The sequence below is a fragment of the Artibeus jamaicensis genome, unplaced genomic scaffold (genome assembly GCF_021234435.1).
Source record: "Artibeus jamaicensis isolate MK-2021 breed Jamaican fruit bat unplaced genomic scaffold, CSHL_Jam_final scaffold_461, whole genome shotgun sequence".
Classification (NCBI taxonomy): domain Eukaryota; kingdom Metazoa; phylum Chordata; class Mammalia; order Chiroptera; family Phyllostomidae; genus Artibeus; species Artibeus jamaicensis.
In genome coordinates this window covers 9742591-9770133 of record NW_026522045.1, presented here as the reverse complement: position 1 = coordinate 9770133, position 27543 = coordinate 9742591, and positions in this window count along the sequence as shown.

Here is a 27543-nt window from a genome sequence, read left to right as displayed (position 1 = left end):
ACTACATGCTGTACCTGGCCAAGGAAATACAGAAATAAATAATATATTCTCCCTGTTCTTGAAGAACTTACAGTCTAGAAAGGGAAACAGACAAGAAAACTGATATTGCCAATACAGAATTCTAAATGCTATCTGTTGGGGTGCTGTGGGAGTCTAAGACACCCTAAACTATGTGGAGAAGAAGTCAAACAAGGCTTCTTGGGGAACCTAGTGCAAGTGATATGATATAGAAATAACTTTGAATCTTCTTTCCATCATTTGTAAAGTTTGATATTTTAACAATTATTTTAACACATTTTTAAGATATAGCCCATAACTGATTTTAACAGATTGATGTGCTATAAAGGTTAAAAGTCTATAAAATACCTTCCTAACTAGGGACTTTCTCTGTCCCCAGGTAACCCTATTCTGGCCCATCATATGCTTAACTTCCAGAGCTACTCTTCTAAAAGTTCCCAGAGAAGAAATGTCAAGTTGGAGTTATCCAGGAGAAGGGGCAGGCAAAGGAGCAAGGAAAGGAAAAAGGGGTGTTATTACATGTAAAAGTAACAATGTACACAAAAGGAAGAAGATGAAAGAGGAATTTTTAGTGTAAAGGGCAGTTGTTAGAGGTGACAAGAGAAGGACTGAGAAGTATATGTAGAGGGCCTTGTCACGGTCAGGAAGTTGGAGTTCATCCTGTAAGATAATAAGTAACCCTCAAAACAGTTTTATGAAAGAATGACCATCTATTTCTTGTCATTGTCCTATTTCAGTGTTTGTCAGGTATGAAAACTGAGGCAAGGGGTACAAGTGGAATTTTACCAAATTCCAGATTCAAATGACATTTTAGGGCCCAAACTGGTATGGGATCAAAGGAAGCCACCTATCTACCTCTGGGTTAGGGACTGTAAAATAGCAGGTAGAGGAGGCCTAGCCTGTTAGTTGTAGCTTTTTGGATCATGTGTAGCATAGTCTTGTTCCCAGGTTTTAAAATGATAAAATTCTACCACATGTATTCCAGTTCTAACATTTCTTTTGCTTTTGCCCAAATCCTGTGTATTTTCAGGTTCTCTGACCATCATTGTAAGCATTCATTGAGTAATTATAGTTGCCTGTTCATACATATATATGTATTTTGAGAAGATAATACTGAAAACAATGCAACAGCTAAAATGGAATAAAGGACAATCTTGAAGGACAGGTGGAGTGGATAAAGGACAATCTTGAAAGGACAGGTGGAGTGGACAAAAAATGTTTAGAGTTCAAACCCTTTCTTTTTTGGCTTTAAAAGGAATTGAATTTTTTTTCTACACTTTGTTGTTATAGCATGAAGGCAATGAGTTCATATTTGTAGCTACTGTATTTTTAGGTTTTATTTTTTATTCAGATGAAAGATACCACTTCTGCTGTTATTATTTTAATGGATAAGTATTACAGTTAAAAAATTCCAGGGAAATGAAGAATGATGATTACACCCTTGAACCAACTGTCTGTATTGATGACATGTTGCTAGCTTCTTCAGACTTTTAATCAGACTTTTACTTAGAGAACTCTTTAGGTGAGTGATGGAAGCTTGAATTTATGGTGGTTGTTTATGAAGAGGATTAATATTCTTACACTCTGGTATTTCTGAACCCTTTTTTCTAACACTTTTGAGTGTTTTAGAAGAGTTTAAGTTTGGGGGTTCAGGGACAACTCCATAGATCACAATTTCTTGGTTTCAATTTCATTCAGTATGAAGTGGTTTCTTGCACTGCTCATAATTACCTGCTTCTTAGCAGCCCAGTTACTGAGTTAGCCCCACAGCTTCCTAGGTTGTTTTGTAAGACTTTTCAGTGTGTGTCATGACAATTTCAAGTCTTAAGGATAGATTCTTGCATTGCTTGATTACCTTCCTAAAATATAATTGGTAGGGATTTTCCAGCAAGACTGCCTGGGTTTCAACTCTAGACCTGCCATTTACTGGCTGTTGACTTTAGTCTTGCAACCTCTCTTTGTCTCAGTTTCTTCTGAAAACTGGGGTTATTAATAGTATCTTAGCCTCTTAATAAGAGATTGTCTAAACTAGGCCTTAGAGATTTCTCAAAGAGAGCATTGTTTGGCGATTTCAAGGTGGGCCTCCTCTCAGACCTTCAGGTTGCCATAGAGATAGCATGTTTTTCTTCCTAAATGATGTTCGCTTGTAATCTCAGAAGTCTGTTCAGCAAATTAGCACAGATGATTTGGGACCTTGGAGGGAATGGCTATGTCAGCTCTGGGACCCTGATATGGTACAAAGATCTAGTTTGTTAAATGAAGTAAGGAAATAAAATCTAAGACCATCCTAAGAAAAAAGCTATCATTGAAAAGCCTTTTCTTTTCCCCTCTGGTGAATGAGGGTGTGTTAATGTGAGGGAAAAAGGAAGATTTCTAGTTAACAGGGTTTAAAATTCAGGGATGTAATGCGCCTGTAGAAGTAGTTGGCACAGAAAGTAACATTTCTGAAAAAAATAAACATTTTCAGAAGTTGTTAGTTAATAGTCAGTGCCATATAATAAAACACTTATAGAACTGCACTGAGTAGCACATAATTGCTTCATGGTATTTGTTGCTTTTAGTTTATATGGGTACAGGATATGGCACAAATAACACATTTTTATTACAAAATCTTATATTACAAAACATGAGCATATAATTCTGGAACATAACAATATCACACTCAAGCACACCATATGACATTTTAGGTGAAATGTTCAAGTTGCTGTCCATCTCATGCAAGACATTCACATACCCTACCAACCACTCAAGCAAGCCTTATTTTTGCCAGACCCTGTATATGCTTCTTGCTGGTAAAGACCATATCTTAACATTCCTTTTGCATCCTGCATAGCACATTAGCCTATCTCATATGCAAAGTTTCTCTCATTTTCCAGCTTTCTTATATTAATATTTTTAAATTACTTGTCTTATAGCATTACTTTCTATCTTTAACTGGCAGGATGTTCCCTTAAATTTAACACTAAAACCCTTTTAGGATCTATCTTTCTAGCTTACCTTCCCATCAATTCCATAATGTATTCTAATCTCAGACATCCTGGAGTGTTTAACTTAATCTTGTATTTCCTGGATAGTCCCTGTGCCTTTTTGGTTCAATCTTTTCTACCACCCCTTCCCCCACTTAGTGTTTGCTCATACTGTTCCTTCCCTCTGGAATGCCTCTCCCTCACTGTAAAATCTTTATCTAATGAAATTCTTCCCATCTTTTAAAGTTCTTTTAAATGCCACCTCAGTGGGAAGTGAACTTTTGGTGTTGTAAATTCCCTTAGTTTTTTCTCCTAATCTTTTCATCCTCCTGAGGCTTAATATAAGGCTTCCATGCAGGTATTCAAATATTTATAGAATTATAAATGAATTGTGGGTTGATTCACATATATCCCAAGGTCATTATTATTGGTTTAGGCTAATTTCTGAAGAAAAGTATTGGATTTATCCACCATAACTCCATACTTTGCAGAATTTATTTTTTATATCTATGAGAGCACTTCGGTTCTAGAGTTATTTTATATCTACCCCTGTACCAGGGCAATTAACAGAATTGCTCTGGTGCTTGTGCTTCTTAAAAAAATGCAGCCTTCCAATACTTTCAGATTGTATCTGGGCTGTTCTCTTTTGGAGAGGATTTCTGGCTTCGCAATCATTATTAGCTGTAAATCCTTGAGCAAGTGACCTAATATCTTTGAATCTCATTGTCCATTAATGTAAAGGGAACAAAATATAAAACAAACATAAAACACCTGGCTAATCCCAGCAATGAGAGCATTAAACAAGATAAAGTATATTAAATACCTAGCAAAGGGGATAGTAAATGTTAATTCCCTATCCTTCTTTTTTTTAAGACCCTTCATTTATTTATTTATTTATTTATTTATTATTTATTTATCTTTTTTTAAGAGAGGAAGGGAAGGAGAGAGGGAGAGAAACATCAATGTATGGTTGCCTCTCGTGAATCCCCTGCTGAGAACTGGCCTGCAACCTAGGCATGTGCCCTGACTGGGAATTGAACCGCGATCTCGTGCTTTGCAGGCCTGCGCTCAATCCACTGAGCCACTCCAGCCAGGGCCTTATCTCTCTTTTATTATCAATATTTATACTGCAAGTGATGCTATCCCACTATTTTTAGTGCCAATGAATTCATACTGGGTTATAAATATCTAATGGGGTCTAGGCAACATCTTATAAATGTCTTAGTAAATCAGGTTTTTCCTAAGGTGGTTTTTTTGTTGTTGTTAGAGACAAGTAAGAACAGGCTTAATACTAACGGTTAACATTTACTGGTGCCTACTACTGTGAATGCTGAGAATGATATCATCTAATCCTAAGGATAGCCCTGTAACAAAGGGATTATTTTTGTTATTGTTATTATCACTATTTTAAAGAGGAAATGGAGACTGGGAGAGGGTAGATAACTTGCCTGAGGTCACACAGATGCTAGTAAATGCATAGCCAAAATTTAAACCAAAGGCCTTCTTCTTTCTCAAGTCTGAACCTCTAACCTCTGCCTGTCCAGCTCTCAATCATAAGCTGTCTCTGTCTGGAAGGGACCTTAGACATTGTAGTCTAGCCCTCCCATTGTAGAGATGGAAGAATTGAAGCCAAGGAGGGAGAATGAGATACCCAGATTGCTTACAACGGAGCCAAGAGATTGAATCCAACCTCTGCAGTTTTTACATCAATATAGTTTTGCTGTGATACAAATAAAAGTTTTCACTCCCCAATTCAAGCATTAGACAAACAATGGCTCTGCTGAATTAGGAGGAAAGACTAGATATTCCCATGCTTAACAACTAGCTCTCTGTAGGAGGAGAAGAAAGCCCCGATTTGTAGCATTTGCCAATTTCCACCATATAAATACTCCCACCAAGGCTGATCTCAAGCCATCAATATGATGTCACTGAATCCAGAGTCAGGAAGAGATGTGCACAATCCAAAGTCTTGAGTTGATGTGAGCTGGCTGTAGCACTGCCTCCATCTTTATAGAGAATGAGAAACCAATCCCTGAGTATTGTTCCAATGTATGATGCCAATAGTCAAGGGGAAAAATGAGCCTTTCTTATAGGCTAGGATTCTGAAATTCAGTAGAATTGATATTCTGGCCGACTTTTCTTTTAGAGTTTAGGACTGGCTCTATTACTGATATTGAGCCCCTGCCAGGGGACTCTTGTAACTTATTTATAGAATCTTTTTTTCCCAAAGGGTACATGGATGTATTATGTCATGCTCTATCTTTAGAAATGCAGATTCTTTTCTCAAATACAATCTTTGAAACTGAAGATGAATTAAAGCACTCAAAGTACTTTGTTTTCCTTTTTAAAATTCTACAACAAAACCCCTTTAAAACTTATTTTAAATACATGTTTATTTTAGGAAATTTAAAAATACAAGAAAATAAAATAGATAATAAATCATCTGTCATTCCAAAATCCATAGATAAACATGGGTAACATTTTAGTGTACATAATTCTAATATTTTCTCTTATATGCAGATAAAGTTTTAGCAAAATGGCCCTACGGTAAAGAAAATTTATTTACAAAATAAAAAGATATCACAGATTATTATCCTTTCTATACAGGTCCTGCCACTATTTGTATTCACAGAAGTGGTATGCTAGCTATATTTATGTTGATGTTATACATACATTTGAAGGTAATACTACACATAGGGATTTTATCTATGAGTACAGATGGGGGTAAAAAGACTGGGGTGACAGTCTCAGTAATAGGCCACTGTACATACAAAGACTGTCTCTGAGATAAAATTGGCAGCTGTGCTGATATGGTAGTTGACTAGGATTCTGTCTCTGAGACCTGAGGTCATCCTGGAATTCAGAAAACAATCTCTTCCTATACTCTCTTATTGCGGTAGCCAGCCTGGCCTGCATACTGCTTGTTTCCTGCTGTCTACAGCTTGGCCCCATTGTTTGAAGTGGGGCTTTAGAGCATCTTTAATGGGTTTTCTTCTGCCCTCCCTTCTTGGGGTTGCCTCACTGCAGCTCACCATATGATAGTCTAACCTGGTATCCTGGGGACACCCATTCTTCACACATGTCCAGCCTAGTGAGACACTGTTAGAAAAGGAATTTGTTCATTCCCTCTACTCAATCTTGATTTTAGTGAAATAATACCCTATAACTATTTAACAGTCATAATAAAAATGCTAGACCACCGACTCTGGGAAATTTATGATTCTTCTGAAATAGATGTTCACTATTAAGTTTGGGAAGAGTAGCAGTAGGAGTTGCCACAAGGTGAGGTAAAGTAGCTGACCTTTCTAGAATTTTTGGTTTTGGCTGTTAGTCTCAACTATAGATTTTCTTGGCAGATCATCTTTTGGGATTTTTCCTGAGTTTGATAACCTATTTGAAGGCCAAAGTTGAAAGATGGATAAAAACAAAATGTTTTGGGAAATGTACTTCTTAATTAGGAGTTGCTTAAAGTTATAGTAAATTTCATGTATATAAATGGATGTTATTTGGTTGATTTATGCTGACATTTTTGTAATAGCACATCATTATTGGTGAGAATACTGTCAGGTTCCCTCCAGAGAGAAGTTACCTTTTTAGTTGGGAAAACAATGTGACAAAAGAGAACCCAGACCTCTGGACAGTTTGTGACAAAGTTTTTATTTGTTTGGTTTTGTTTTGTTTTTTAGTTTCTGAGGAGGGAGTTGGAGGTACTAGCTGTGTGACATTAGGAAAATCACTTCAACTTTAGTTTTCTGTGTCTCAGTTTCCTCCTCAGTAAAAAGGCTATAACAATATATCCCTCATATGAATATCATGAGGTTTTTTTTAAAGGTTTATTTATTTTTAGAGAGAGGGGAAGGGAAGGAGAGAGGGAGAGAAACATCAATGTGTGATTGCCTCTCACATGTTCCCTACTGGGGACCTAGCCCACAACCCACTCATGTGCACTGACTAGGAATTGAACTGGTGACCCTTTGGTTTACAGGCTAGCACTCAATCCACTGAGCCACACCCACCAGAGTGAACAGCATGAGGTTTAAATGAGAGCACATGTCGGGCTTCACACACAGTGCCTAGCACAAAGTAAATGCCCATTAAATGTTGGCTATTTTCCCCAAGTGGAAGGCAGCGTCCTTATGGTCCCAGTTTTAAGGTAGCCATTCCAAGGCAGGGAACCAACAGACCCTCCAGTTAAATGGCAGTGCCACAGGAGAATGTCCCTGGTTTCCCCTATTGTGTTGCTTTATTCCTTGTGAATCACACTAAGACTTGTGTGTCTCATCCTTGGCTATACATTGGCATTACCTGGGGAGCTTTAAAAAAATACATAATACATAGATGACTAAGCCCCACCTCTAGAAATTCTGATTTAATTCCTCTGAGGTTGGGCCTAGGCAATGGGATTTTTCAAAGCTCTCCAAGAGATTCTAATGTGCATTGAGAGTTAACAACCATTGGCTTTTACGCAGATGCTGCACATATGCAATAAGGATGATGAAAATTAATGTCATGCCATTGAACAGCAGAGTACTACTGCTGCTACTACAAATCTCTTGATCTGGGGCAATAATCACCAATCCACACAATTTGTATTGACCCTACCTTTATTTACCAGATATCACCCCTCTTCATTTAATGTATCAATTTGCATTAAGGGCAATAAAAAGTGCACACCTGGCCTTGTAATCAATTTGAGTACATGAATCTAAGAGTTAATATCATTAAGGCTGATCTCCTATGTTTGAGTTGTTAACTAGTGCTAAGCTTTTATTAATTTAAGCTTCAACATGTATCTGTCTTGTTCACATGTCCATATGGTGTTATAACTCATGCCCTTCTGTCAGCTCCAGAAGATGACTACATGTGTTTTATTTAGATAAACAGAGATTATGCTGACTTTCCACTTTTTTGGTAATTTTGAACTATTTGTGATTAATAAGTGGTAAAATCTACTCTTCATTATTACATGTTAAAACTAATCTGAAAACAGATTTGTTTGGCTAATGAAGTCTTATGGGATAGAGGAGATGAGGAAAAAGTATCCTTGTACTTGAGATTTTAGTTAAATATGAATCAAAAACAAATAGGACAACTTTTGTTTGCTTGGATGACTCAAAGCCAGGCAACAAAAATCTACCTGAGAGGGCAGCAGTTAGGAATAGGTCTCCACCTTATCTGTCTATGATGCAGTATAGCATAGTGTAGGCACTTAGTCCAGGATGGGACCTATTACTAATATTAATATTAGTAAGTGGGGCACAATTATCCCCCCACTTACCACCCATGGTTAGCATTCATCTGGGTAACAGCTCAGTTTGCAGTTAATTTCTGCATAAAATGTAAATATAAATCATATCCACCCACATATGTACATTTATGCCTGGATTCTTTCCTGTAAAAGTCTTAGTGCTCTTGATACAAGACAATGGATATGGTTTTTATACAGGGACATGATTTATGAATCCACTCTTTCAACCCCAGAGCCCATTTACAAATAAATTTGTCAATTAAAAATCAAAGGATCTTCAATGAGAAACAAATCATGGCTGATCATATAATACTATTTTAATTTAAAGCATTTTTTCTCATAAACAGTAACTGGAAATGAGTTATTGATAATATGGTTTTAAATGTGTGACTTGGTAGAGCTTTGGCGCTAAGCCTCAGTAAAATTCAAGTTTTCTCTTAAGCACAAATCTTTAATATTCTAAAATCATCTCTAAAACTCTGAGATTCTTCCAAGTAAAATAAAGAAAGCAGAGGGGAAGTTAGTTGGTTTTGTTTTGTTTGTAAAGCTATTCCCTCTTTTTTATTCTTGGTGGCTAGGACAGAGGTCCTGGTCTGTTTTGTTCTTTGGCTGAGATCACTACTTCACCAAATGAAGGGATTTGAAATCTTTAGTTTGATCTCTGAAAGTGAAAGTGAGAGGGAACTTTTACATCTAAGTACACTCCAAGTACAAACTGATGGCTTTGGTGTTTTGAGCTATTGAATTTTATCTCTCCCATCTAATAATAAAGATGTGTGGTTGTCAAGTCAATATCACTATTGTTGCTCTTTTTTCATATTTTCATTGTTTATTCTATTACAATTGTCATAATTTCTTTTTTCTCTTTTGCACCCCTCCTCCTAGCCCACCCCTCTTGCCCACAGTCAATCCCCTCTTTGTTGTCCATGTCCGTGAGCCATTCATACATGTTCTCTGACTAGTCCCTTCCTTTTTCTTCCATAATTCCCCCTCTCTTGATTGGGCCACCTTTGGCTGATGACTAGATATGTTTAAATGTCAGGCAACTTAATTCTGTCCACTTTTTCCTCCCTCACCCACTTCCCCCTCTGCCTTTTTTGGCTTTTTGCCTTTTTGCCAAAAGTAACTGGTAAATTATATTTATTTTCATCCTAATTTGGAATGGGAGAATAAAACAAAACTTTACTATGATCTGTCTGGTGCCTCAGTCATTTCTGGCATTCAGTCACTTTGAACATTTATTGAGTATTTGGATAGTGAATGTTCTCCTTTCTATTTCAATTGAGTTAATTAATCAAACTTCAAATTTGAGGTCCCTTCCAATCCCCAAATCTTATTCATCTCTCATCCCAAACATATATGTCACCATGGCTAAGAATAGTTATTTTTCTTAGATAATGCTGGTTTCTTTGTTTTCTTGAAAGAAACAGGCTGTTATTTTTAAATATTTTATTTATTTATTTTTCGAGAGAGGGGAAGGGAAGGAGAAAGAGTGGGAGAGAAACATCAATGTGTGGTTGCCTCTCATGTGTCCCCTGCCGGAAACTGGCCTGCAACCCAGGCATGTGCCCTGACTGGGAATCGAACCGCGATACTCTGGTTCGCAGGCCCGCGCTCAATCCACTGAGCTACGCCAGCCAGGGCAGAAACAGGCTGTTTTAAAAGCAGTAACTTTCAGTTCTGGCCAAGTTGGAGGCATAGGCAAAAATACTTTGCTTCCCCACAAAATCAAAAGAAGATTAACAACCAATGTGAAAACAAAGAATAACCAGAACTGCCAGAAAGTCATTTGCATGGAAGTCCAACAACCAAGGAGTTAATGAAACATTCTTCCAGACTGGTAGGAGAAGTGGAAATGGGCAGCCAGAGCAGAGGAGATGCACCACAAGGCAACGTGGCAGGCCCCTGTGGGCAATCCCATATTCAGAAGCAGATAAGCAGGGAGGAACAACTGGAGAGCAAGACAAACCACAAAATCCAGGGTTTCAGTGCAGGAAATTAAAGCACAAAACCCCTGGCTGTGAAATCTATGGGGGTGGCTGACATGGTCCTAAAAGGTACACAAACTCATCCACCTGTGAATTGGTACCTGAAAGGGCACAATATGCCTGTGGGAAGCGAGGGAAGTGACGGGAAGTGGGATGAGAGCCAAGTAAGCACCATTGTTGTCTCTCTGACCCCTCCTCCACAGACAGCACCACAACACATTGACCTGGGTTTCCCCACCCTAGTGAATGCCTAAAGCTCTGCCTCTTACTATGTAGCAGGTGCACTGAACCAAAGAAATATGGCCCAAATGAAAGAACATATCAACACTCTAGAAAACCAATTAGGTGATGACAAGATAGAAAATCTATCTGGTGCCCAGTTCAAAATATTAGTAATCAGGATGTTCACAGAATTCATTGAGCTCAGTCACACAATGAAGGAAGAAATGAAGGCTACGCAAGGTGAACTAAAGAAAAATATACATGGAATGAACAGTGAAGAGAAGGAAACCAAGAATCTAATCAATGACTTGGAATTAAAGTAAGAAATCAACATCCAACTGGAACAGAATGAAGAAATAAGAATTCAAAAAAAAGGAGTAGAGGCTTAGGAACCTCTGGTACAACTTCAAATGTTCCAATATTCAAATCACAGGTGTACAAGAAGGAGACCAAGAAATTGAAAATTTTTATTTGAACAAATAATGAAATAAATAAAACTTCCACAATCTGGTGAAGGAAATTTACTTCCAGGAAGTCCAGGAAGCCCAGAGTGTCCCAAAGAAATTGGACTCAAGGAGGACACATGATGATGTGTCTTGGTTCCCTTAATGAACCAAGGCACATCATCATTAAGTTACCCAAGATCAAAGAGGAGAGGATCTTAAAAGAAGCAAGAGGAGAGAGTTACCTACAAAGGAATGCCCATTAGATTATCAGCTGATTTCTCAAAAGAAACCTTGCAGGGGAAAAGGGGCTAGAAACAAGAATTTGCGGTTGTGAGAAGCAAAGACCTACATCCAACATTATTCTATCTAGCAAAGTTATCATTTAGAATGGAAGGGCAGATAAAGTGCTTCCCAGATAAGGTTTAGTTAAAGGAGTTCATCACCACCAAGCCCTTATTATATGAAATGTTAAAGGGACTTATCTAAGAAATAGAACAAGATCAAAAACTATGAACAGTAAAATGAAAACAAACCCATAGCTATCAACAACTGAACCTAAAGAACAAACACAAAAACAAATTAAGCAAACAAGTAGAACAGAAAGAGAATCACAGAAATGGAGATCACCTGGAAGGTTACCAGTGGGGAGTATAAGGGGGAATAGGGGGAAAAGATACAGGAAAGCATAAACAGTAGGTACAAAATAGACAGAGGGAGGTTAAGAATAGTATAGGAAATGGAGAAGCTAATGAATTTATATGTACAACCCATGAACATGGACTAAGGGGACTGGGAATGGGGGTGGGAGTTGGTGTGCAGGATGGAGGGGAATAAAAGGGGGACAAATGTGACAACTGTAATAGCATAATCAATAAAATATATTTTAAAAAGAAAATTTTTCTTTCATCTTGGGTAACTTAATTCTGATATACCTTGGTGTGTTCCTCCTTGGGTCCTGTTTCTTTGGGACTCTCTGGGCTTCCTGGAAGTCTATTTCCTTCACCAGACTGGGGATGTTTTTCTTCATTATTTATTCAAATAAGTTTTCAATTTTTGGTTTTTCCTTTTCTAGCATGCCTGTGATTTGGATGTTGGAGCATTTGAAGTTCTACCAGAGGTTCCTAAGGCTATCCTCATTTTTTTTTGAATTTTTGTTTCTTCATTCTATTCCAATTGAATGATTATTTCTCCCTTTTATTCCAAATCATTGATTTGAGTCTCGGTTTCCTTCCATTCACTGTTTGTTTTTTGTATGTTTTCCTTTATTTATCTTTCTGTAGCCTTCATTTCTTTCTTCATTTTGCAACAATACTCAACTATTTCTGTAAGCATCCTGATTACCAGTGTTTTGAACTGTGCATCAGATAGATTTTTTTATCTTGTCACTTAGTTATTTTTCTGGAGTTTTAATTTGTTCTCTCATTCGAGCCATATTTCTTTGTCTCAGAGCACCTCTTTCATGGTAATGGTGGAGACTTAGGTATTCACCTTGGTGGGCAACCCTTTTTGCTTTATTGTGGCACTGTGTGGGGGGAAGGGTTCAGGGTGGGAACAATGCCACTTGCTCGCTCTGTTCTATCCCCACTGTCCAATGAACTCTCCTGTGAGGTTTGCAATTTCTCCCACTGCTACAAACACCACAGTATTTTACAGCTAGAGGTATTGAGTCATTAGTTTCCCATTCAGCCAGCCCCACCTCATCCACATGGTCTGCCACCTTTTCATGCATCCTCTCTGCTAGGTTTCCTGTCTCTGTTCCTCCTACTGGGCTGGGTGAATGTTTCTTTAATTACTTGGTTGTCAGAGTTCCATTAAATTTATTTTCTGGCACTTCTGGTTGTTTATTGTTTTAATATTGGTTGTCATCCTTCTTTTGGTTGTGTGAGGAAACAAAGTGTTTCTACCTACATCTCCATCATGGCCTGAATTCCAACATTATATTTAAAAAGGAGGAATGACTGATGTCAGGAGTGGAGCAAGAACAGATGAGGAAGACCAGTTAGGAGATTATATATTGAATTATCTACTTAATAGCTCATCTTGGATATCTCAAATGTATCTGAAACTCAACAAAAGGCATCCTCCTTTCCCCTTCCCACAAAAACCCAAACTGGCCCTCCTGCATCATTTTTTTCCATTTTTCTTTTTTTAAAGAGTTTATTTATTTATTTTTAGAGAGAGGGGAAGGATGGAGGAAAGGAAGAGAAAGAAACATCAGTGTGCAAGAGAGAAACTTTGATCGGTTGTTTCTTGCATGTCCCCAAACAGGGACCTGGACCGCACCACAGGCATATATGTGCCTTGAGTGGGAATTGAGCAAGTGACCTTTTGGTTCATGGGTCGGTGCTCAGTCCACTGAGGCACAATGGCCAGGGCTCCATTATACTTTAGCACAGTGACTGGTTTTACCATCCACCTATGTGCAAGAGGAAAAACCTGCATATTATCCTTACTTTCTTCCTGTCCCTCATCCTGCATATCACATTCCTCACTATATCCTCTTAAGTTTTATCTTATACGACACTTATATAATCTCTCCTTGTCTCTTTCTTGATACTCATTATTTTAGGTTATGATTTCTACCTTGAGGTTCTTTAATTTGTATGTACGTATGTATGTATGTATGTATGTATGTATTTTAATTGTTGCTCGAGTAGTTTTCTGCCTTTTACTCCAATCCCAGCCCACCCACTGCCAACCCTCCCCATATCCCTCCCATTCCCACCACCCCTTGTTTCCATCCATGTGTTTCCCATCCTTGCTCCTGCAAACCCTTTCTTTTTTCCCCTGAAATTCCCTCCCCTCTGGTCACTGTCAGCCTGTTCTCTACTTCAGTGTCTTGGGTTATATTTCACTTGTCCATTTGTTCTGTTGATTAGCTTCCTGTTAAAAGTGAGATTATATAGTATTTGTCTTTCTCCACCTGGCTTATTTTGCTTAGCATAATGCTTTCCAGGTCCATTCATTCTGTTGCAAAGGGTAGAATCTCCTCCTTTCTTTCTACTGCACAGAATTCCATTGTATGAATGTACCATAGTTTTTTGGTCCATTCATTTGCTGATGGGTACCTACATTGCTTTCAGCATTTGGCTATTGTAAATTGTGCTGCTATGGACATTGGGGTACATAAGTTCTTTTGGATTGGTGTTTCGGGGTTCTTAGAATATAATCCTAGCAGTGGAATTTCTGGATCAAAAGGCAGATTCATTTTTACTTTTCTGAGAAAATTCCATACTGTTTCCCATAGTGGTTGTTTCACTCTGCAATTCCACCAACAGTGCACTAGGGTTCTCCATAACCTCTCCAGCACTTGTTGTTTGTTGCGTTGTTTATGATGGCCATTCTGACCAGTGTGAAGTGATATCTCACTGTGGATTTAGTTTGCATCTTTCTGATAGCTATTGATACTGAGCATCTTTTCATGTGTCTCTGGACCCTCTTTATGCATCTTGGAGAAGTGTCTGTTTAAGTCCTTTGCCCATTTTTTAATTGGGCTTCTTAGAGTGGAGTCATGTGAGTTCTTTATATATTTTGGAGATTAAAACCTTGACAGAGGTATCATTGGAAAATATGTTTTCCCATACAGTTGGTTCTCTCTCTTTTTTTAAATTTATTTAATTATTGTTCAAGTACAGTTTTCTGTCTCTTACTTCCATCCCAGCCCACCCCCCCACCAGTGCTCCCCACCCCTCTTAGGTTTGGTCCATGTGTCCCTTATACTTGTTCCTGTGAATCCTTCCCCCTTTCCCCTGAAATTCCCTCGCCTCTCCCCTCTGGTCCCTGTCAGCCTGTTCTCTATTTCAGTGTCTTTGGTTATATTTTGCTTCCTTGTTTGTTTTGTTGTCTAGGTTCCTGTTAAAGGTGAGATCATATGGTATTTTTTTAATTATATTTTATTTATTATGCTATTATAGTTGTCCCAATTGTCCCCCCTTTCCCTCTTCACCCAGAATCCCCCACTCCCTCAGACAATCCCCACACCATTGTTCATCCATGGGTCATACGTATAAGTTCTTTGGCTTCTCCATTTCCTATACTGTACGTTACATCCAGATAGCTATTCTGTAACTCATTGGTAAGGTAATTCTTAATTTCCTCACTTCTTCATCCATTTCCCCAACATCCCTCTATCTGGCAACCACCAAAATGCTCTCCATATCCACGATTATGTCTCTGTTCTTGTTTACTTAGTTTTTCAGATTCACTTATTGGTAGATATGTATTTATTGCCATTTTATTGTTCATTGTTTTGATATTGTTTTTCTTAAATAAGTCTCTTTAACATTTCATATAATAAGGGTTTGATGATGATGAACTTCTTTAGTTTTTTCTTTCTTTTTTAAAATTTTATTTAGTTATTTTTCAAGTACAGTTTTTTTGTCTATTTCTCCCATACCAGCCCCCCCCCGCCCCGTGCTCCCCACCTCCCTCCCATTTCCTCCCCCCCCTAGTCCTCATCCCTGTGTCTTTCATACTTGTTCCTCAAAATCCCTCCCCTTTTTCCCCCTTAAATTCCCTTCCCTATCCCTTCTGGTCACTGCCCACTTGTTCTCTATTGTCTGAGGAGCTCTTTATCTGTCCTTCATTTCTAAATGATTGCTTTGCTTGGTAGAGCAGTCTTGGCTATAGGTCCATGCTTTTCATGACTTTGAATATTTCTAGCCAATATTCCTTCTAGCCTACACAGTTTCTTTTGAGAAATCAGCTAATAGTTTTATGGGAACAAATCTATAGGTAATTTCTGCTTTTCTCTTGCTGTTTTTAAGATTCTCTCTTTACCTCTAACCTTTGACATTTTAATTGCTATGTGTCTTGGAGTGTGCAGACAAGGAGGAGCTATGACTAGGATTACACAACAATTTAGCTCTGTGGCAACCACTGCAATATTAGGTCATACTTTCAGTGTGTATGAGACTCTCACCAGGAGTCCTCCCATTGGTAGCAGCTGACTTTAATCCATGTCCTTTCAGCATGTTAATCTACATAAAGAGTAGCTCCTTCTCTACATTGGTAAGGGCTCCTGAGATAAAAGCAGCTATCAGGGGTGGATAAGGGGAGAGGAGATTTTAGGAATATCTGGCCCTCATGGGAAGAAAAGAGGTCAGGTCCAACCCTATTATGATGACAAAGTCCATATTCCCTCAGTACAGTAGTCCCTTGCTCTCTCATTAAATCTTTAAGAAACACTTTTTAAGATTTTTATTGTTGTTCAAGTACAATTTCCTGCCTTTTCACCCCATCCCTCCCAGCCACCCCAGCCAAATCCACCTCCCTCCCCTGTTTCCACCCCCTTCGTTATTGTCCATGTGTCCTTTATAATTGTTCCTGTAAATGCTTCACTCTTTTCTCCCATTTCCCCCTCTCTTCTCCCCTCTGGTCACTGTCAGGCTGTTCTCAATTTCAGTATCTTTGGCTATACTTTACTTGCTTTTTTGTTTTGTTGATCAGGTTCCTGTTAATGATGAGATCATATGGCATTTGTCTTTCACTGTGTGGCTTATTTCACTTAGCATAATGCTTTCCAGTTCCGTCCATGCTGTCACAAAAGGTAGGAGTTCCTTCTTTCATCCTGCTGCATAGAATTCCATTGTGTAAATGTACCAGAGTTTTTTGATACACTCATTTACCAATGAGCACTTAGGTTGCCTTCAGCGCTTGGCTACTGTAAATTGTGCTACTATAAAGATTGGGGTACATAGATTCTTTTGGACTGGTGTTTCAGGGTTCTTAGGATATAATCCTAGCAGTGGAAATGCCAGGTCAAAAGGTGGTTTCATTTCTAGTTTTCTGAGGAAATGCCATATTGTTTTCCATAGTGGTTATACCAGTCTGCAATCCCACCAACAGTGCACTAGGGTTCCCTTTTCTCCACAACCTCTCCAACACTTGATCTTTGTTCATTTGTTTATGATGGCCATTCTCACTGTGAAGTGGTATCTCACTGTGGTTTTAATTTGTATCTATTTGATGGCTAGAGATACTGAGCATATTTTCATACGACTATTTATGGCTCCATTTTATGATACTGCCCCCTTTGTCAAATATTAAGTTACTGAAAAGAGTTGGGTTTATTTCTGGGCTCATTATTCTGTTCCATTGGTCCATGGTCTGTTCTTATGCCAGTACCAGGCATTTTTTATTACAGTGGCCTTGTACTACAATTTGGTATCAGGTATTATGATTCTTCCTACCTTGCTCTTCTTTCTCAAATTACAGCAGCTATTCAGGGTCCTTTATGGTTCCATATAAATTTCTGAAGTGTTTCTTCTATATCTGTGAAATATGCTGTGGGTACTTAAATAGGTATTGTGTTGAATCTGTAAATTGCTTTGGGTATTATGAACATTTTGATGATGTTAATTCTTCTGATCCATGAACATTGTATATGCTTCCCTTTTTTTGTGACTTCCTTAATGTCTTTCTTCAGTGTTGTGTAGTTCTATGAGTATAGGCCTTTTACCTCCTTGGTTAGGTTTATTCCTAGCTTTTTATTTTTCTTTGCTGTATCAACTGGAATTTTTTTCCTGATTTTTGTTTCTGGTATTTCATTATTGGTATACAAAAATGTCTTTGATTCTGGATATTGGTTTTTTTATACCACTGTCTTGGCAAATTCATTTATTAGGTCGAGCAGCTTTTTGGTGGAGTCTATAGGATTCTCTATGTATACTATCATGTCATATGCAAACAATGACAGTTTTGTTTCCTCCTTCCTGATTTGGATGCATTTTATTTCCTTTTTTTTTTGTATGATTGTTGTGGCTAAAACTTCCAATACTATATTGAATAGAAGTGGTTAAAGTGGACAAACTTGTCTTGTTCCTGATCTTAGTGAAAAAGATTTCAGTTTTTGCTTATTGAGTGTGATGTTGGCTGTAGGTCTCTCATATATGGCCTTTACTATGTTGAGAAATGCTTCCTCTATTCCCACTTTGCCAAGTGTTTTTATCATAAATGGGTGCTGTACCTTATCAAATGCTTTTTCCACATCTATTGATATGATCATGTGATTTTTCTCTTTGCCTTTGTTTATGTGGTGTATAACATTTACTGATTTATGAATATTGAACCATCCTTGTATCCCTGGGATGAATCCCACTTGGTCATGGTGTATGATCTTTTAATGTATTATTGGATGCACTTTGCCAATATTTTTTGAGGATTTTAGCATCTATGTTCATCAGCAATATTGGCCTGAAGTTTTCTTTTTTTGTTGTCTCTTTATCTGGCTTTGGTATTAGGATAATGTGGGCTTCATAAAAAGAGTTTGGAAGTCTTTCATCATTTTGGATTTTTTGGAATAGTCTGTGTAGGATGGGCTTAGCTCTTCCTGAAATGCTTTGCAGAATTATTCTGTGAAACCATCTGGTCCAGAGCTTTTGTATGTTGGGAGTTTTTTTTATTACTGCTTCAATTTCATCAGCTGTTATTGCTTTGTTCAGGCTTTCTGCTTCTTTATTGAGTTTTGGAAGATTATATTTTTCTAAAAATTTGTCCATTTCACCTAGGTTTTCAAATTCCTTGTCATACACTTCTTCATAGTAATTTCTTACCATCCTTTGTATTTCTGTGGTATCAGCTGGGATCTCTCCTCTTTCATTTCTGATTGTGTCTCTGTAGCTTTTCTTTCTTTTTTCTTCATGAGCCTGCTTAATGGCTTGTCAATTTTGTTTATCTTTTCAAAGAACAAGCTCCTGGATTCACTGATCCTTAGAATTGTGCCTTTACTCCCTCTATCATTGAATTCTGCTCTGATCTTGGTTATTTCCTTTCTTCCACTTGCTCTGGTATATTTTTGTTGTTATGCCTGGAGTTCTTGTAGGCATAGGGTTAGATTGTTTGTCTGAAATGTTTCTATCTTTTTAGGTAGGCCTGTATCACTATAAACTTCCCTCTCAGGATTGCCTTTACTATGTCCCATAAGTTTTGGGTTGTTTTGAGTTCATTTTCATTTATTTCCAGAAGCATTTTGATTTCCTGCTTGATCTCATTCTTCACCCATTCATTATTTAATGCCATGCTATTCAATCTACATGGGTTTGTGTGTTTTTTAGTTTTATCCTTGAGGTTGGTTTCTAGTTTCAGGCCCTTGTGGTCAGAAAAAATGCTTGATAGGATTTCAAAGTTCTTGAATTTATTGAGTCTTGCTTTGTGTCCTATCATGTGGTCTACCTTAAAAAATATTCCATGTGCATTTGAAAAGAATGTATATTTTGCTTCTTTGGGATGAAAGTCTCTCTTTGTATATGTCAGTTAAATTCATTTTATTCTAGGATATTAGTCAATGCTGCAATATCTTTGTTGATATTTTCTTTTGAAGATCTATCCATTTTTGACTGTGTTGTGGTGAAATCCCCTAATATAATTGTGTTGCTGTCAATCTTTTTAGAGTCCTCCAAGATTTTCTTTATGTATTTGTGTGCTCCTATGTTAATTATTTATATTCTGTGCATATATATTTACAATGTTTGTATCTTCTTGGTGAATTCTTCCCTTGAGTACTATGAAGTGACCTACTGAGTCTCTTTTTATGGTTCTTATTTTTTAAGTCTGTTTTGTCTGATATGGGTATTTCTTTCCCAGCTTTTGTTTTTCCTGTCCATTTACTTAAAAAAAATTTCCCAGCCCTTTACTTTCATTCTGTGAAGGTCTTTTGTTCTGAGGTGAGTCTCTTATAGGTAGCATACTTATAGGCAGCCATGTGGGCCATGCTTTATTATCCATTTAGCTGTTCTATGTTTTTGACCAGAGCATTTTATTCCTTTATGTTTAAGGTTATTATTGATAATAACTTATTTATTGCCTTTTTTGTACCTGGGTTCTGCTTTCTCTCACTCTTTTTCTTCTTTTTCTGAAAGCAGTCCCTATAGTGTCTCTTACAGTGCTGGTTTGGTAGATGTGTATTTTTTGGACTTCTTTTGTCTGGGAAGCTCCTTATTTGGCTTTCTATCTTAATTGAGAGCCTCTCTGGGTAGAGTAATCTTGGTTGCAGGGCTCTGGTTCTCATTACTTAGAATATTTCTTGCCATTCCCTTCTGGCTTGGAGCATTTTCATTCAGAAGTAAGCTGCTAAACTTGTCGGGACTCCCTTGTATATTACTTCCTGTTTCTCCCTTGCTGCCTTTAAGATTCTCTCTTTGCATTGGAATTTTGCCACTTTAATTATGATGTGTGTTTTAGGGGGTTCTTTGGGTTCTTATTGATTGGGACTCTCTGTGTTTCCCAGATTGTGTGACTTTTTCTCTCATCAAATTTAGGAAGTTTTCCTTTATTACTTTTCAAACAGGTTTTCTATCCCTTGCTCTTCTCCTTCTGGTATCCCTATTATAAAGATATTATTACATTTCATGGTGACTTGCAGTTTCCTTGTGATCTTTTCATTCTTTCTGAGTCTCTTTTTCTTTTTTTGCTCTATCTGACTGTTTTTTCCTACCTTGTCCTCCAAGTCACTGATTTGCTCCTCTGCTTCATACAACCTGCTTGTACTTCCTTCTAATGTTTTTTTTTATATCCAAGATTTTATTCTTTATTTCCTCCTGGTTTTTGTTTATAGTTTCTATTTCCCTTTTCATGCTGATGTAGTTCTTGCTCAGTTCCTTGGTGTTGTCTGTTAGTTTCTTGAGCATGCTTATAACCATTAGTTTTAATTCTATACCTGATAGTTTGGTTACTCAGTTTTGTTTAGCTCTTTCAGTGAGGTGTCTTTCATTCCTTTTGATTGCATGTTCTTTTTTGTATCCCCATTTCAGGTGACTCTTTTTGTTTGTTTGTGCACTTCCTGATGTTTCCCTTTGATAGTTGTCTGTGTAGGGTAAACTTCTATGGTATGAATTCTTTGAGGTTCAGTAGTATAGTCTCTTTGATCTTGTCTGTATGGTCTAGGTTTGCCCTTCACTCTGTTTGTTTGGGCTCTCTTGTTGTACTTGGGTTTTTACCTTTTGGTGGTTCTTTTGTTGGTGGTTTTTCTCTTTCAGCAAGTATAATCATGTTCACAGCTCCCACCTATTCTTGTATATGATCACTGGCAGAGGGTAGGCAAAATGGATTAATTATGGGAGAGTATTTTATGGGATTTAAAGTACCAGCAAGTAGAAAAGAGATAGGAAATTCTTTGCATAACTATAGTGTTAACTGTTTTTTTTTTTTTTACCCAACTAGCCACTTTTATGAAAGGTGAAAGAGATAAGACTCTTGTTAGAGGGGAAGATGATTGTGAGATGAATCCAGAAAATAGAGTGCTTATGCAACGTTAGATGATGAGATATTGTGAGAGTAAAGGATAGAAAGTAGGCATAGTGTGAGTGAGAGTAGAGATAACCACAATGATAACAGTGCTCAGGATTAATATCAGGTGGGCTAAGGTCATGGAGGGTTGCTGTATAGTGTGTCCAATTGTGTGGAACAACAATTCCTTACAATAGTACTGGAACAACAATAATATGACAAGAAATATATGATTTGGATAAGCAGAATGGAAAGTCCCCGATCAAGAGTTGTGTGATATTTGAACATGGGTGAAGTGAAAGGAGGAAAATTACAAAAACAACAGAGAATAAGGAAAACCAGTCAAGCAATGCAAGTAAACAATGAAATAAAATGAGAAAAACTAAACATAAGAGAGAGAAAAAATAGACGGAGGCATAGGTAGACACACCGTGCCTCCTTGCACAACCAAAATAAGGACAACAACAATTTAGAAACAAAAAACAACCAGTACTGACAGAAAATTGAACTGTATGGAAGTCCAACCACCAAGGAGTTAAAGTAGACACATTCATCCAGACCAGCAGGAGGGGTGGAGTCAGGTGGCTGGGTGGGGAGTGGTTGCAGTAAAAAACACAGTGCAGCAGTCGGTTACATCAAGGTGGCAGATTGTGGGGGTGTGCGGCACACAAGGGGGCTGGTGGACTGGTTGGTACCACATTCAATCACAGGTAAACCAGATGAGACTGGGGAGCAGGACAGACTGCACAACCCAGGGTCCCAGCATGGGTAAATAAAGCCTCAAAACATCGACTGAAAACACTTGTGGGGCTCGGGTACCAGGAGAAACTCCCAGCCTCGCAGGAGAGCTTGTTGGAGATATCCACAAGGGCCTAGAACATACATAAACCCACCCACACAAGAATCTGCACCAGAAGGGCCAAATTTGCTTGTGGGTAGTAGGGGAAGTGACCAAAACCCAGCAGAGAGGTGAGCAAGCGCCATTGTTCCCTCTTGGAACCCTGCCCCACATATAGCATCACAACCCAGTGATGTGGGTTGCCCCACCCTGCTGTACACCTAAGGTTCTACCCCTCACTACCTAACAGGCATGTCAAGACAAAAAAAATGGCCCAAACTAAAAAACAGATCTAAGCTCCAGAAAAAATAAACCAAGCGATGAAGAGATAGTCAACCTATCAGATGCACAGTTCAAAACACTGGTAATCAGGATGCTCACATAATTGGTTGAATTTGGTCGCAAATTACATGAAGAAATGAAGGCTATGCTAAGTGAAATAAAGGCAAATGTACAGGGAACCTAGTAGTGATGGGAAGGAAACTGGGACTCAAATCAATCGAGTGTACCAGAAGGAAGAAAGAAACATCCAACTAGAAAAGAATGAAGAAACAAGAATTCAAAAAACTGAGGAGAGGCTTAGGAACCTCTAGAATATTTTTAAACATTCCAACATTTGAATTATAGGGGTACCAGAAGGAGAAGAGGAAGAGGAATAAGTAGAAAATTTATTTGAACAAATAATAAAGGAGAACTTTCCCAATCTGGCAAAGGAAATAGACTTCCAGGAAGTCTAGGAAGCTTAGAGAGTCCCAAAGAAGTTGGACACAAGGAAGAACATGCCAAGGCACATCCTAATTACATTACCCAAGATTAAAATGAAGGAGAGAATCCCAGAAGGAGCAAGGGATAAGTAGGCAGTTACCTACAAGGGAGTTCCCTTCAGAGTGTCAGCTGATTTCTCAAAAGAGATCTTATAGGCAAGAAGGGGTGAAAAGAAGTATTCAAAGTCATGAGAGGCAAGGACCTACATCCAAGATTGCTTTATCCAGCAAAGCTTTCATTTATAGTGGACGGGCAGATAAATAGCTTCCAGATAAGGTCAAGTTAAAGGAGTTCATCACCAAGAACTTATTTTATGAAATGTTAAATGGACTTATCTAAGAAAAAGAAGATAAAAAAACATGTACAGTAAAATGACAGCAAATTCACAATACTTTACAACCACAGCTAAAACAAAAGCAAAAACAAACTAAGCAAAGAAATAGAACAGTAACAGAGCCACAGAAAGGAAGATCACATGTAGGGTTAACAACAGGGGAGTGGGAAGAAGAGAAAGGGGGAGAAAGTACATAGAATAAGTAGCATAGAAAGTAGGTGGAGCAAAGACAGGGGGAGGGTAAGAATAGTATGGGAATGGTAGGAGCTAAAGAACCTGTAAGTATAACACATGTACATGACCAAAAGCAGGGGAATGTGGGTGGGGGGGTGCAGAATGGAGGGGAGTGAAGAGGGGGTAATGTGACAACTGTAATACCATAATCGATAAGATATATATTTTAAAAAGTTTTATTCCAGTAAGATTAGCTTGTATGAAAAACTGCATGATTATTATAGTTTTGGAAGATGCTATCTTTGAGGGAAACTGGGTATTCACAGGATTTCTTTGTATCATTTCTTATAACTACATGTAAAGAAATATATAATTATTTCTAAATAAATTTCATAATTTTAAAATGCTAAAAAGAGAAAGAAATAAAAATATACTAATAAAGTAAAAGTGGTAAAAATAATGACAAGATAATAATAATACTCATAAACAATAAAATGACAGTTTTATGGGATAGAAAGTGAAATTTGTCTCAGTTTCTCCATTTTGGGGGTTGGCCTTGTGTTCCCCCTTTTGATTTATCTCTGGACCCTTTGTAACTCCATGTCTTTTTGTCTCACTTGGAGGGAAGAAAAAAAATTTTAAAAATGAGAGGTTCCAAAACAAAACAAAAAAATAATAATAAGCCTCCTGTAGACTTTAAACCTGTTTAGAGAGTTCTGCTGGTCTTCCTAGATGCCACAGGAAGAGGGGGGCTGGACTTCCCTTTTCTCTCTTCCTATGGTTTTGAGAGTATGGGGATGAGATCTGGGTTACAATATTCAGTTTCCCAGTCTCTGGCTCAGTTTCTCCTTGAGCTGCCATGCTCAAATCAGCCACTCAGCTGCTCACAGCATAAGTTAATCTTGAGTGTGGAGCCCAAGACAAGCTGGGCACTTGGTTCTGCTCAGCTACTCAGCCTCTGGGTGGACAGTGTAAGGCAAGTGGGGTGCATAGTTCTGCTCGGCTACTCAATCTCAGGGCATGCAGTGTGAGACAAGTGGGGCTCATGGTTCTGCTCAAGTACTCAGTCTCTGGGCTCGCACAGCTGAAATCACCCTTGGAGCAAGCCAGCAGCTGCCCACCATTCTCAACCAGTGCACTGCTTTTAACACAGTCCAACTTCCCAACCAGTGTGGAGATTATCAGAGTCAGGGTCCAACATGGCCCAACTTCTCCCTTCTCCAGGTGTTGCCCAGCACCCCAATTTCTTTGGTGCCAGCACCCACAGTCCCAGTGGATGTGTACTGCCTCTGTGTGTCTCCCACTTTGTCTCTATTCCCCCCAGTGACTTCCAGCATCCAGGTCCTTCCTGGTGCTTGGCTGCCCTCCCTGCTCTGGTATGGGAGGGAGCTGGTCCTCTAACTCTCCTCCCCATATCCTGTGGCAGGTACAAGGCTGGGGGCCTCAACAGCCTTGGTTCCCATGCAGATCCCAGGGACCTTACTGTCTGGGCACAATCTCCTCACCTTCTGTGTTTCAATGTACTCTGCAAATTTTTGCCTCCAAACTTCATATAAACTTGGATTCTATTGGTTGTTCACTCTGTTCCTCAGAAAATCTGCTAGGTGTTCCAGCTGGGCACAGGGAGAACTGGGCACCATCCACTCCCACCTACCTCGCCACTATCTTCTGACTATTTTTTAAACTATTTTTTAATGAACTATTTTACATACTTATCATTCTGATGATTGTCTTTATACTTTCACTACATTCCTCAAAAACAGAGTATTGTTTTACATGTTCATAAATTTAATGTAAATGAGATACAACATTCTATAGATTGCTGTGTCCATTCAACATTGTCTTAAGACTCATCTATATTATAGTTCTGTTTCTTTCATTATAACAGTTATGTAGTATTTCATCTTACATACATCTTATGTATGTACCCACAATGTTCTTATTTTTTGTCTCTTGTTGAATATTTAAGTTATTTTTCCATTTTTGGGATAATCATTTTGGAAAATATTTGGCAATATCTAGTAAAACTGAAAATAAACTCACTCTTGAACCCAAACAATCTATTTCTAGATATATACACTATATCTACACAGTTCAGGTAGGGTAGCCGTTAATCATATGTGGCTATTTAAATTGTAATGAATCAAAATTGAGTAAAATGCAAATATTTGTTTCTCATTAAAACTAGCCACTTTTCAGGGGCTTAGTAGGCACATATAGGTAGTGGCTACTGAATTGAACAACCCAGATTAGAGCATTTCCAGCACTGCAGAAAGTTCTATTGAATTATGCAATGTTCTCTTAGAGAATGACTTTATTTGCATACTCCCACTATATCATGAATGTAAGAAGCACTGAATATCAAAATGTTGCATTACAACTCTGTACATAGTAAGTGTTAAATGACGTCCAGGAATAATAGCAGAACAAGTTTAGATTGGGTAAAATTTGAGCAGAGTTTCAGCATCCTATGCATGACTTTAAGGGGAATTGAATAAGGTGTTTATTTAGGGCAGCCAACTGCAACATAGCAGGAGAAGGAGTTGGAATCATTATTATGGAGGAAATCAGATAGCTCAAAAACAGAGAAGCTGTAGCAAGAATCAGATCTAAGGCATGACTGTGAGTGGGGAAAATGAATCATGAGGTCAGAAGCCAAAAAGATTAAAAGGAGGCCAAGAGGTGGAGTGCAAGGCAGGTCGAAGAGAGCAATTCAAGACAGAGGCTGTGGAAAATATGTAGGTCTCTGAAGCCTCTGCTCATGGCTTTGACATCAAAATTTATTCACTTTCAGCAAATGTCCAAACTGTCTTCCAAAGTGACCATCCCATTTTGCTTTACCACCAACAATAAAAGAGAGGTCCTGTAGCTCTACACCTTCACCATTGTTTGGTGCTGTCAGTTTTGGATTTTGGCTATTCTAATCATTGTTTAGTGGTATCTTTGTTGTTTGAATTTCCAATTCCTTACTGATGTATGATATAGAACATCTTTTTAAAAAAGATTTTATTATTTATTTTTAGAGAGGGGGAAGGGAGGGAGAAAGAGAGGGAAAGAAACATCAATGTGTAGTTGCCTCTCACCTGGCCCCCACTGGGGACCTGGCCTGCAGCTCAGGCATGTTCCCTGACTGGGAATCAAACCAGCAACCCTTTAATTTGCAGCCCATGCTCAATCCACTGAGCTATACCAGCCAGGGCAAGAACATCTTTTTATATGCTTCTTTGCCATCTCTGTATCTTCTTTAGTGATATATCTGTTCAGGGCTTTTTTTGTTTGTTTGTTTTTTGCTCATTTTTTAATTGGACTATTCATTTTTTTATTTCTAAGTTTTAATAATTCTTTGTATATTTTAGATAACAGCCCTTTATTAGTTATCTGTTTTGCAAATATTTTCTCCCAATTTGTGGCTTATCTTTTTATTTTCGTAACAATGTCTTTCACAAAGAGAAAGCTTTTAATTTTTTTTTTTACATTTTATTTATTTTTTGAGAGAGGGGAAGGGAAGGAGAAAGTGGGAGAGAAATATCAATGTATGGTTGCCTCTTATTTGTCCCCTGCTGGAAACTGGCCTGCAACCCAGGCATGTGCCCTAACTGGGAATCGAACTGCGATACTCTGGTTCGCAGGCCCGCGCTCAATCCACTGAGCTATGCCAGCCAGGGCGAGAAAGCTTTTAATTTTAATGAAATGTAACTGATCATGTTTTCATTCATGGATAGTGCTTTTGATGTTACCTCTAAAAATTCATTGACAAGCCCACCATCTCTATTACTCCTCTTATGTTATTTTCTAGTAGTTTTATAGTTTTACATTTAGGTCTATGATATATTTTGAGTTAATTTTTGTGAAAAGTTAGGTTTTGTGCTGTGATTCTTTTTTGACATATGAATGTCCGATTGTTTCAGAACCATTTTTGAAAAATATCCTTTTCCCCTGAACTAATTTTGCTTCTTTATGAAAGATCATGTGATTATATATTGGTGGATTTATTCTGGTTTTTTTTTACTTACTATAAAGCTAGACATAGGCTTATCATATGATCCAACAATTGCACTCTTGGTATTTACCCAAATGAGTTGAAAACTTAAGTACATTCAAAATCTATACATAAATGTTTACAGCAGCTGTATTAATAATTTTCAAAACTTGGAGGCAGCCAAGATGTCCTTCAATAGGAAAATGGATCAACAAAATACAATCCATTATACAAAGTAATGTCCAGAAATAAAGGTATAAGCTATAAAGCAACAAAAAGACATGGAAGAATATTAAATACATCTTGCTAAATAAAATAAGGCTGTGTGAAAAGAAAAGACC